General features: G+C 40.6%; 1 protein-coding gene across 2 annotated transcripts in view; it reads left to right on the top strand.

Annotated features, from left to right (window-relative positions):
* The first annotated feature begins 2,876 nt into the window (after positions 1–2,876).
* The window catches only part of LOC140479050 (beta-galactoside alpha-2,6-sialyltransferase 1-like), a 126,027-nt gene continuing 116,101 nt past the window's right edge, over positions 2,877–12,802 (top strand). The window contains exon 1 of one of the 2 annotated variants that reach the window (XM_072572859.1): positions 2,877–3,022. The gene's annotated coding sequence lies outside the window, so the exon portion shown is untranslated. The remainder of the gene's footprint in view (positions 3,023–12,802) is intronic. The other variant, XM_072572856.1, reaches the window with a different exon arrangement.

Below are 12,802 nucleotides of genomic sequence, written 5' to 3'. Positions count from 1 at the left end.
TGCACAAAACCTTTGATATAAGTATCTCGAAAGAGGAAGTTATTTGTCAGTATCTGTCTTTGGTGGATTTTCCCATCTGACATGGTGCCTTTGCCTATTTAAATAGTTAATGAGTTTGTGAATTTTCAGGAACTATTGTTTCAGAATGAGCAGGGCTGCTGGCTGTTTTTATTTTGCCCTAACCTTCCCTCACATGCTATTTCTTTCTTCCTCTTCTCTTACTCTCACTCTTTTATCATGTTTCCTTTGTTCCCATATTTCTCCATGTTCCTTTTTTCTTTCTCTTTCTCACTCATCTTTTTTCTGTTTTCTCGCTTTCTTTTTTCCTCTGATTTCTTTTTCTCTTTACTTTGTCCTTCTATTTCACTTTCTCGGTAAAGAAAAGCAATCCTTGGGTGCTATGGTGGCTCACTGGTTAGTACTGCTGCCTCACAGCCCCAGGGACCCGGGTTTGATTCCCACCTCGGGAAATTATCTGTGTGGAGTTTGCACGTTCCCCTTGTGTTTGTGTGGGTTTCCTCCAACAATCCAAAGATGTAAGTCAGGCAAATTGGCCACACTCAGGTGCCCATAGGGTTAGGTGTATTAGTCAGGGGTAAACATTGGGTAGGGGAATAGGTCTGGGTGGGTTACTCTTCAGAGGGTCGGTGTGGACTTGTTGGGCTGAAGGGCCTGATTCCATACTGTAGGGAATCTAATCTTAAACAATTAAAATGTTCAAGTGTCACAGACTAATTATTTTTCTTATGGTTTTTTTGATAAAGACACTGTCTGTTGCAGAATAAAGCTATATAGATCCAAAGTTCCCAAGTTAGAATCACACTCTTCACTGAGTTATGGGTGAAGACCCTTTGACTCTTTTCTTGACTCTTAAACAAAGAAGGGAAAAATCAGCTTTGGCTCCTAATCGAGCTCACCACTAGCTAATCACTTCTAATAGAGACATGATAGATTGGAATGAGATACAGATCAAATGGATGGGATGTCCCCTTTACAGTGAAAAGCTGACCCACAGTCAACCTCCAGATTCGGGCATGCCAATGGTTACTTGAGAAAGCTACTAAAATGACTTTCACTATGTGAATAATTTTACATAGCATTTTCTTTACATTTTAAATACCCAAAAAAGATTTGACAGACTAGATGGCATTGTGTAGAAATAGAATTGCTTTCACACAAAGCCTTTTGCAATCTCTATATCTTAAGCATTGTATAGGTTTAAGTTAACTGACTGTCTTCATCCATTGTCCTGGTGCACTGGGCATCTGTCTGTCTCAGTGATGATTGTTTGCTCCCCTGAATGTCTCTTCTGCATTGAACATCATCTTTTAAGGTTGTAAAGGCTGATTCTTGAGTGGCAGTCTATTCTGCGGGTAGTACAGATGAACTGAGTTGGCACAATCTTGACTGATTTTGTTATATGACTTCTGCTAGTTTATCTGCAATCTTGTCGTTTATTTTTTCCTCGGTGTTTTTCCATGTTCTTCCTGATTAATTGTCTCAAGGCACTGTGGTCAGCATTGAGGACTTCCTGTGCACTGACTCTGATTCTTGTCAGCAAGAGGTCTCACAGGCAGCCTTATATCATGGGCATTGTCAACTTCTTGTCCTGTGCTGACAGCAATTTCATCGTAGAGCATGTATGAAGGTTTATTTGGAAAGAGCTGTTTATTAAACGTCCCTACTTCTCTGGTAGTTTATTTGATAATAACTGTAGATGATAAACATCATTCTAAGTTGTGCCAATAACGCTGATCAGTTAGTTAGTTTCTCACCATTCAGTTTGAACAATGCTGTGAATTACTGGAAAGAGAAGTAAATTGCTCTGTAATGGGGCATCTTGGGCTTGACAGAATGCTGGGCTAACAGTCTCAGTTTAACCAATGAGATTTAGAGATTGAGGGGAAAAAACGTAACAAAGAAGAAAATGTGGTGAATTCGACCAAATAAGATACTGAGACTACAATGAAAATTGGGAAAGAGAGATCAGATTAAAAGATGTGGAGGTGCCAGTGATGCAAGCTTGTGTTTTCAAATAAACCTGTTGGACTTTATCTCGGTGTTGTGTGATTTTTGACATACTAAAAGAGACAGAGAAAAAGGGACAAAGGTAATGTAACATCCTTTTCTAAAAAAAAATTGCAGTTTAAGGAACTCCAGAAGCAATTTGGGACCTGAAGGAGTGAGACTTTGGTTTCAACTGTTCCCTTTTCTGGGCCTCTGAGGGTATGCAGCATTGCAGATACATAAATCTCCTCATTAGGTACTTGTGCTATTAATTTTCAGTCCCCATCTTCTACATTGAGTTTCATTGGGAATAAATGTGGTGTTGCAACAATATCTTGAAACCCAGAAGGAAATTGAGGGTGTGCTGCCCAATATTGTGATTATAATTGTTCAGTAATTTCTGATAACCTTGAATTCTTGGGGTATCTCTTCCCTATTTACAATGACATGCATCTTAAAAATCACTGTCACTTTCACAACAATTCTGGCCCATTGATTTTCAAGTTGAGAACCCTGTTATACATTTTAAAATCAGATTTCTTTTAAATATTGTTAAATATCTCATCAGTAATTTGCTTCCAATGTTGTACCTAGTGTATTTGAAATATGTGGAACTTCTGCCCAGCTGGTCTGATCTGCAAAAGAGACGCAAACTGAGCAACAAAAGCAATGTGACAGCAAATGTGTTGTGCAATATAGAAAAAATCTTCTGCTGTAAACCTTGTGATGCAGATAGCTGGAGTGGCGGGCGGTGGGGGGGGGGGGGGGGGGGGGGAGAGGGTTGGGTGGTGGGAGGAGTTCATTGACAAAGTTTATAACACCAATCAGTTCACAGGAGACTATGATTCTTTATTATGTCTTCTTGAATTGAAGAAGAAAGCAGAAACCTCACGGTCTGTGACTGAGTTTGGTGCCTGCTGATGTACCCTAGCAGCAATTGGAACTGAACATGTCAGATCGCAAAAGAGAAAAGCATGAGATCTCTGCAACAATGGCTGACACACTTTAATACAAGGTAAGTTAGTTCTTTCACTAATGTTCCACAGGTATTAAGATCATAAAGTGAAATATATACAACAACATGGAATGTTTCCTTTTCCCCTTTAATCAAATCTTGTTTTAAGTACTTACCAGATGTTGCCAACTTTGACACGTAAGGACCATTTGATTATTAATTTACAGAGGTGCAACACAATATGTGATATGGCTGTATTAATGCAAAAACACCAGTTAATGGATGGTAAAAATTGAGACAGAATTGTTCTGTATCCCAGTCCCCCTCCTGCCTCAGCTCTGTTCAGTTCATATTGTACTTTGTACAACCAAATTAAGTGAGGTTAACAAAGGCTTTAGTTAATGAGTTCAGAAATGTTGGCACATTGCAAAACAGAGTTCAATTTAAATTTGACTAACTCCAATTAGCAGTTCAATGTTATATTTTGCTGTGACATTACTGCCATTAACTGATGTAATGTAATTTAGATGCAAAAGGATGTGTAATGGCAAAACCATTAAAACTTGCAAATTTATATTGGCAATCAGAGAAAAAAGAGTGCATTGTAACATTCCTGTTTTTCTGAAGTCAGTGATGTAAGCTGGGCCTGACATCTCCCTCAGCGTCAATGGTATTCCACCTAAACACCATTCTGCATGCGTGAGGCATGAAAGTGAGTGCCAAAAGATTACATCCCAGTTTTTTTTGAAAACACCCTTTTCCTGAGAAAATCATTCATGCAAGATATGGCTTTAAGCATGTCAGTAATGCTCCACTTATTTTCCAAGGAGCTGTCCCTCGTGTATAGGTGTTGTAAGCCTTTCAATTAAAGTAGCAATGAGCGGATAAGAACCCACAAAATTCAAAATTACACATGTGTTGTTTGACATCTACAGATGCACAGATTCCACCTTGGGTTACTGCGTGAAGAGATCGGGGAAAGAATGTTGGTCTGTTCCTACCGTTTAAGCCAAGGCTAGCATTAGAGAATTGACCAGAGCTGAAAACCTGTTGAGCACCTGTTGCCATGGGGATTCTGAAAGCTTTGAGTCAAAATAGGAATTCTCTAATGACCCCCACTTACACAATAGTATGCCTAAAAATGAAGCTGTTGCAAAATTTTGAACAGGTTGCTGGTAAAATTACTGGCAGTAGCATTGGCCTCTGTTACTTTTCAGTCAGTTACAAGTTCTGCGTCTGACAGCAGCTTCCACAAGATTTGATATGTAGCTTATTTAAATTGACCGTACCAGAATGATCGATAATTTTTTTGTCTTGACCATAGCAGGGTACCACCATGGCTACCAAATAGGAAGTAGTATTTCAACATGCCCCAGGCATAAAGCTGCTGATTTGAGATGATTGTTTCTTGTTGCATCTATCAATTTTCATTTGTAAAATCAATCTGAGAAGCAGGTAATCCGCAATGCTGGTGTTACCAGTACTCAATGGCGTGTTGAAAATGCCCAATCCAACCTTGCAAATGATTTTATTGTCAGAGGTAGACAGACAAGACTACTTATTTGATGACAAAATGATCTTGCACAAGCCTCAGTTCGCAGTAAATGAAAATCAAAAGACTGGCGCAATAAAGGCTGCAATTGTTATACAAAGAGAATATTTCCATGTCAGCCATTGTAAGTGAGCTTGTGAACTCCAGCGAAGATCGCATTGACTGATGACAGTGAAGCACATCTGCTTCACTTTTCTTGTAATGCAACAATTTTCTTCTGCGGTCTATAAGGAGACCTCATCAACTGCAGATTAATTTTTTTTTAAAAAGAAGGCTGACAGAGGTTAAGGATATAGATCAACCACACAATGAAATGAAGGTATATTCCCATGGGAATGCTTCCACAAGCATTTAAGCAGTTACCTCTGTTTTGCCTTTTGAAATGTCTGCTGACAAGCTGCAGGATTTGTTTTGACATAAAATGCAATGAATTCTACTATTTTAAGTAAGATTGGTATATACAGGTCGGTGTAGATACAGACATTATGGTTCTAGTTCATTTAGGCCTTTTCTTTTTAAGTATATTCATGGCCCAAATGTCTCATAGTTAGAGTGTATGTTTAAGGCTGGATATTTTTCGATGTGAGTAAAAGCCTATCTTGTTGATATTGTGGCTCTAACGCCTATAAAGGAGTATCTATCATTGTATTGCTTGAAATAAGTGGAAAAAGTTATTTTCAGCAGAAATCACATCACACATTTCTGTCATGAAGCATGCTAAATGACATCTTAGTGTGTGGGTTAGTGCACATGAAATCCATGTGCACTGAAAGTTTGCAGAGCATGATGCCAGTCATGAGCAATGTGGCTGATTTGATATCAGCTCTGCCATTGTTGTCCCTGCCAATTTCCTTCTAGGTTGCCTGGGCATGCAGCCACTTAGCAAACTGGAATGCACAATGCAGGGAACAAACTGGCTAGCGTAAATCAATGTTACAATCTTTAAGGGACTGCCAAGTACAATAAATGGGTCATGCGTGCAAAGTGAAATTGCAGACAATATTGCTCCAAGCTTAAATCAATTCCTCCTCTTAACCTCCAACAAATGATCATGAATTATCATCAAGTAGAGAGATTGAAGAAGTTGGAAATCTTCGCCTTGGTGAGAAGAAGGCTGAAAGGAGATTTGGTTTTCAAAATCATGAGCGGGCTGGATAGAGTAGGTAAGGAGAGGTTGTCCCTGCTCTTAAAGGAACAAGAAGAGAGAGCATGGATTTGAACTCATGTACAAATGAAGCAAGGATGTTGTGAGAAAAACGTTTTTTTTGCTTAGTGAGTAGTTAGGGTTTGGAATGCACAGGCTGGAAGCGTGGTGGAAGCTGGTTCAGTTGAGGTATTCAAGATGGGCAATAGCTAAATATTAAAATAGAAATAAAGTACAAGTACGTGGAAAAAAAACAGGAGATTGGCACAAAGTAATGATGCTCTCATTACTCATTTGAAGAACGGGTGCAGGTATGATGGGCTGAAAGGCCTCAATATTCTATGATTCTGTGACATGAGGAGCCCTCTCTCGTCAGCATGATTAAAAGAAATCAATGACTACCTACAGTATTACATATTTGTAATCTCTGGCAGTTGTTACAGTTCCATACATGTCCATACTTTCCAACACGTATACATGTATTTTAGGCATTGCTGGCCATAATTGTTTCAAGTTTCAACTGTCAACACAGGATGTTATGGTAGCTGCTAAGCACATTTTGGTCAGTTCAAGTCTTCCACAACCTAATTACATTTAAGCATAAGTTTGCTTGAAACTAAACATGATTAAATACATTGGTTAGGCCACTTTTGGAATATTGCACGCAATTTTGGTCTCCCTCCTATCTGAAGGATGTTGTGAAATTTGAAAAGGTTCAGAAAAGATTTACAAGGATGTTGCCAGGGTTGGAGTATTTGAGCTACAGGGAGAGGCTGAATAGGCTGGGACTGTTTTCCCTAGAGAGTCGGAGGCTAAGGGGTGACATTATAGAGGTTTATAAAATCATGAGGGGCATGGATAGGGTAAAGAGACAAGATCTTTTCTCTGGGATGGGGGAGTCCAGAACTAGAGGGCATACATTCTAAATTAAATATTGTGTATAAGATTAAAGAAATTGGATAGGAGTTTCCTCATAGCTCAGTTCCTTCACTTGCATTTGCCTTTCCAAGTGTTCTTTCACAATGCTGCTCCAGTGACTAATGCATGATTGTTGGGAGGCTGCTAACTTTCAGTTGGAGAGATCGTAGTTGACTGTGGAGAATGTCTGAGCAGTTCTGGTCTTTGAAGGTCCAGTTTAAGATCATATCACAATCTGGGTGATTGTCAGGGTGGCAGCAGTGGGATCATTATGCTGGATCATTCACATTAGCATAAAAAATTCTAATAGAAGGATTATGCACCACTGCGAAGTCCTTCAGCAGCGCTTCAGCAATCTTAATAACCTGTCTGAGCTGGCCTACTGAGACGTTGTGCAGGTTCCCTGAACACTAGGATCTAAAGCCATTCAGGCAGCAGTTTAGATTTAATTGATATCAACCTGACCGTCTGCTACAGCACGCAGGAATTTGGTGTAAGCTGCATGTGCTACACTAGAAACTAATGCATCAGTCATCAGGTGCTGTACCTGGGCTGCATTCAGGAGTATCTTGAATGGACTTGACCATCAGATCCTTGCCACAAAGGATTGATTCTAACTTCTGTGCACAACATGAATTTACCAGACATTGAATATAGCCAGACTTTCATCGAGCAACCAGTTCAGTATGTCAACTTGTCAACCATTTCCTATAGGCTGTCCCATCGAAATTCTCACCTGAGTCCACTCCAGCAGAGCTTCTATCCAACTGTGCCCTCTGTTGAGCTGGCATCTATTCTAACCTTGTTCCTGCCATTGTTGCTGTGTATTTGGATCTGGTGTTGCTCCCCTACAAGTACAGATCTAAGCTCTATCGAATGCTGCAAGGTAGTCACAATGTCGGTACCTGAGCTAATTATTGTAGGTGTGAGATCAATAACAGTGTGCCTCACCATCTTCTTCCTGATTAAAGTTCAGTTCTTGAGCATCTGAAGGGGAATAAAGAGAGACAAAGGGTAAGATTATAGTGATTGGCAAGAACATCATCTGCAACTTGAAAAGATTATTGTATGCGGAGGAAGTCTGATATGAGGAGGATGAGGTGTGAGGAAGCTATCAACTCTATTTTACCTTGTCAAAAGGGTCGGCATGAAGGCTCAGTGATTAGCACTGCTGCCTCACAGTGCAATAGTCCTGGGTTTGACTCCACCCTCAGGCGACTGTCTGTGTAGAGTTTGTACATTCTCCACATATCTGCGTGACTTTCTTCCCAAAGTCCAAAGATGTTCAGGTTAGGTGGATTGGCCTCACTAAATTGTCTATAGTGTCCAGGGATCTGCAGGCTATGTAGGTTAGCCATGAGAATGGGGTGGTCTTTGGAGGGTTGGTGTGGACCCGAAGGGCTGAATGGCCTGTTTCCACACTGCAGAGATTCTGTGATCTTCAGTGGATTTGGCCTCTGTGCTGACCACATCCACAGTAATGGGCCTTTTGTTAACAATCAGTAATGCCATTCCCAGGGGATTTGATGGAAGCAGATGCACCTCTCAAACTTTGTTTAGTTCCTGCAGCCTCCCTTATGAGGGGAGCACATCACTGAGATTTATAGAAAATAGATGATGGCAAGAGTGTTGTGGAGGCAGTTCCACCTGAGGCTGTCAAAAGAGAATTGTATAAATATCCAAACAGAAAATCTTTCCAGAACTGTAAAGAAAGTAACACGAGTAGGACTAGGTGAGTTGCATTTTTAGGAAGCCGACATAAACATGATGCACATAAAGGCGATCTTTGCTGTAACTGTTCTGTGATTCTACATCTTTCTCATTGTTGATGGCTTAAAGAGTGTGCTGTTGCGATGTATTAGTTGGAGATGAGGAAGTTGAAATGTTATGTATGATTGAATTACCTCATTAAGCAATGGGGTGAATGGGATAGGTGATCGTTTTAAACCTTTTTCTCTCCTCTGGAACAGCAGCACTGAGTCACATTAATGCTGCAGCAAAAGGCTCTGAGGCCTCTCATTACCAGGCAGATTGGCTGGAAGAAGCTGGTTATCCTGACTGGAAAATTACACATCACCTTTGGAAAAATTGACCGGGATCTGGAACTTACACTCATTAGTAGGAGTCAGGGATATTAGGTCATACTTCCATAAGCATGACGGCTGAGTGGAAGATCCAGACTAATACCTTTTATTCAACATTTGGGTACAGCGACTCTATTAGGTGGTGTTTTTGCTCTTCAGTAACTCAAGTGGAACATATAATTCTGTAATGTATTGATGTAGGATGAATGAAGTCTTGTATTTGAAATTTTCTTAATGTTATTTTATAGACTCGCAATGGTTGTTATAGCTCTATTCCTTGGAGTCTGAGTGGAGAGTAGAATATAGAACGTATTCTGAATTCTTAAAATATTGATGGAAAATGCTGTGAAGTCATTAGAACATTGTGCGTTCTGTTTGTGCCTGAGATATGCTTGACTGATCATGCGGCACTGTGCTAATATTAATGTTCAACCTGAAACGTGTGACAGTTCACACTATGCAGGGGTTAAAGTTTTATGTGTCACTGAAACAATTTCGAGAGTTAGTGGCAAGTAGCCAAATGTGGTGTTCAAAGATGGTCTTTTGATAAAAAAGAAATTTTTGGCTTAGAAAACAATAAAGGCATCATAAGTTTGTAGACAGGTAAATAAAGGCACAAAAGTCAGCGACATGGTGTTATTACATGAAGACAGGCAGCCAAATCAAACCAGCCTCCCTCTATTTGCAAAGTCAGAAGTCACACGAAACCAGGTTATAGTCCAACAGATTTATTTCAAATAACCCGGTGTCATGTGACTTTTGACTTTGTCCACTCCAGCCCAACACTGGCACCTCACATCATGGCTGTATTTGCAACACAATCAAATTAAAGAAATCAATGACCCTCAAAATTGTCCTGAATGGTTCCTAATTAGACATTGTGAAAAACCGCTTGCAGAAACCAACTTTACACTGAAACAAAAGAATTAACAATTTATTATTAATACAGTAGCTTTAACAGAGCAAAGTTAAAAATAAGTAATCTAATTAATATCTACAATTTAAACCAATCATCTTTGATTCTAACCCACACTCTCACATACCCAGACACAGTTAAGGGATAAATTAATGAAAAATAAAGAAGATGTAACTGGCCAGTTCACGGAAGCACTTAACACAGGTCTGTGGAAACATATCTTGCTTGATTTCTGATACTGGTCAACTCAAGTAGCTTTCAGTAGGCTCTGAGGATTATTCAGTTAATTCTTACCAGCTGAGATTCTATTCTGCAAACTTTCAACACATTGATAATGGGAGGATACCCAGAGAGCAATCAAATCACCTTCCTATAGCTTTGGCATCCACAGCCTTCTGACAAAAACCAGTTCAAACCCCCCAATTCAAACTTTGGTTTCACTTTCTGTTTTTTCAACATTCTCCTAGTTGGATTGGTTAACACCAGCCTCCCTATGATGGCGCCTGTTAATATCCAAACATCTGTCAACACTTGAACAAAATTGATTGCAAGGTTCAAATGCCTGCAAAGTTGAAAACAAATCAGCCTACAATTGGTTTCCAGGCCACATCCTTTCAACAAATATCAGTTTGTTTCTTCTCCCTTTTTTTTAAGAAAGAACAAACTTCTACTCACAGCCCAAAGGCCACTTTCAATTCTCAGCTCATAGTTTCAACCAAAAATGACAAAAAAACTGTGTGAATTTTAATAATACGTTTTGCACCGTGGAGACAGTTGGGTAGCAAAACAGCACCCATACTAATTGTACTAACTCCCATTGCAGCCTGTGTTGAATGCCATTTTGATCAGGATATTTTGTGTGGGTGTTAGCAAGGTTCGCCCAGAATATGCATGTTTCAGTGAGCATGCAACAATGATTCTGTGCTAGTCCTGCCATTACAGACCTGGCTATTCTAGCTAGTTTGCTCTCTTACCCTGGTTGTGGGGAAAATCACCAGCCTCGGACTCAGAGTTGGCGGTTCAATGACAGAGTTTATTGTACAAGGAAAAACCGGTGCTCTGGGGAGAGAAAGACACCAACAGCACAGTGGTCAGCTGCGAGTCTTCTCTCAGCCCGGAGCACATGTCAACATACTTTCATATGTTTTATAATATAATAGGTCAGTGGTGAAATTATTGTCTTTGTAACACAGTTTGTTTATTGTAAACATTGCAGAATCACTAATAGTTTTGGTGCAGTCATTGTCAGTTCCAGCACAGCCTTTGTTAATTTCAGCGTGGTTGTTGTTAGTTTCAGCGCAGACATTGCTAGTTTCAACTGTGTGGAAGTCCGTTGCTATAGTAATGGGCGCTAATCACTCTTCCTGAGAAGGACGATTGCTGCAGCCCTAACTATTAGTACTCTGTATTGAGTCTATATCAAACAGTTAGCATTCTATCAAATGTGTTGGCTAGACCCAGACACTTCGGCGGCCAATATACACTGCTCATGTGCATTCTCTCCCCCACCCACCTTAAACTAATCAACTAGGTTGTGAGTGCATTATGCTAGCATTCTGGTGGCCCCAGGCAGTATCTGTGTTTGCTGTGCTGTCTCTCTCCATCTTGTGGCCCTGCAGCCGTCTTGTGTGTCAAATGGCCAACTTATGGCTCAGCGGCCATCTTGTGTGTCCATGTGCCGAGTGTCACCCTGCCCCATGCCATCTCCCACTTCACTCTTGTGTATCTGAACTTGCATTTGCTGTAGTGCTATTAAAAGGGTCACTGGCAGGTTAATTGCAAATTGATTTCTACTGACTCTGCCTGATTTGTAGGAGTGCTTTGAATTTCAAATATTCCAGCCAGCAGGGAATGGTAGGGGTTCCTGTGGTACATTGGATGTTTCCCTATAGGGGGAGAAAGGCTTTTAACAAAATGCCTTTGTTACAATCCTTTGTATAGACCAACAATTTTACATAAGTGTTTTGAAATCCCAGTGACCAATTTAAATGAGTCACATGATAAGATTTTAAGACTTTTACTATAACAAACTAATTCTCTAAACTTCGGAAAAGATATACCTTATTTGCTTTTCAATGTGACCATAACTCCTTGCCACATTTATATATTGTGTTGTACTGTCCACAGAGTTATCCTCCATACAGAAACCAGTTCAAAGTTACCCCCTGCTTTGACAAGATGCCTCTTCCCTGTTTCACTGAGGTATAAGTTGAAAGTTACTTTCTTCAGTCTTTTGTGAATTCCATAACCAACTTCCAGCAGAAAGGCCAATGCAGTGATTTCTTCATCAAGCCTTGCCAGGGCTAAGTTTCTAGTTTCCTTAACTCTCCATGGAATCAGTCTGTTCAACAGCGACTAGCAGTACTGTACCTGGCAGGTAACAGGGAACATTCTTTTCCCCCACTCTTTAGAAAAACTCTGTATCTGAATTTAGAGTTTCTTTAAAACTTCGTGTCAATATTAAACTGCTTATGACGAATATCCAGATCCTTGCGGTTAGATTGCTATCATTGACTGTAACAGCTACCAACTTTCTTAGAGACAAAAAAAAACTGCAGGTGCTGGAATCCAAAGGTGACAGGCAGGATGCTGGAAGAACACAGCAAGCCAAGCAGCATCAGGAGGTGGAGAAGTCGACGTTTCAGGTGTGGCCCTTCTTCTGGACTGGGGTTGGGTGTGGGGCTAGCTGCACAGAAAGGGGGAGGTGCGGGCAGGGTGGTGAAGTGGGCATAGGTGAAGACAGGTAGAGGGAATGACCTGGTTGGTCAATGGGAGGAATGAATCCGGTTGGTGTCGGGGTCGAGTGGAAGGGAGGGGGAGGGGAGGGAGGTTACTTGAAATTGGAGAACTCAATGTTGAGTCCTTTGGACTGTAGGCTGCCCAGCTGGACGATGAGGTGTTGGTTGAAACTGGAGAACTCAATGGTAGGATCCAAGGAGCAGGAGAATCGATGTTTCGATCATAAGCTCTTCATCAGGAATGCTACCTAACCGACTGTGCTTTTCCAGCACCAGATTTTTGACTCTGATCTGCAGTTCTCACTTTCTCCCAGTTGTTCAAAGCAGTCAGAGTCTGAATCCTCTCCACATAAGGGGTGAGAAGCTAAATGTTGGACAGCCCACCACCAGTCTTGAGTCTTTTTGCACTATTGTAGGTCATTTCCCTCCTGGTATGAGAGCGAGGCAAGTGTTAAGGGAGATGAAAGTAAGTGTTGCTTTTGATGCAG

This window comes from Chiloscyllium punctatum, chromosome 6, assembly GCF_047496795.1.
Source record: "Chiloscyllium punctatum isolate Juve2018m chromosome 6, sChiPun1.3, whole genome shotgun sequence".
In the NCBI taxonomy this organism is placed as follows: Eukaryota; Metazoa; Chordata; class Chondrichthyes; order Orectolobiformes; family Hemiscylliidae; genus Chiloscyllium; species Chiloscyllium punctatum.
This window is presented reverse-complemented; position numbering and strand designations above follow the sequence as displayed.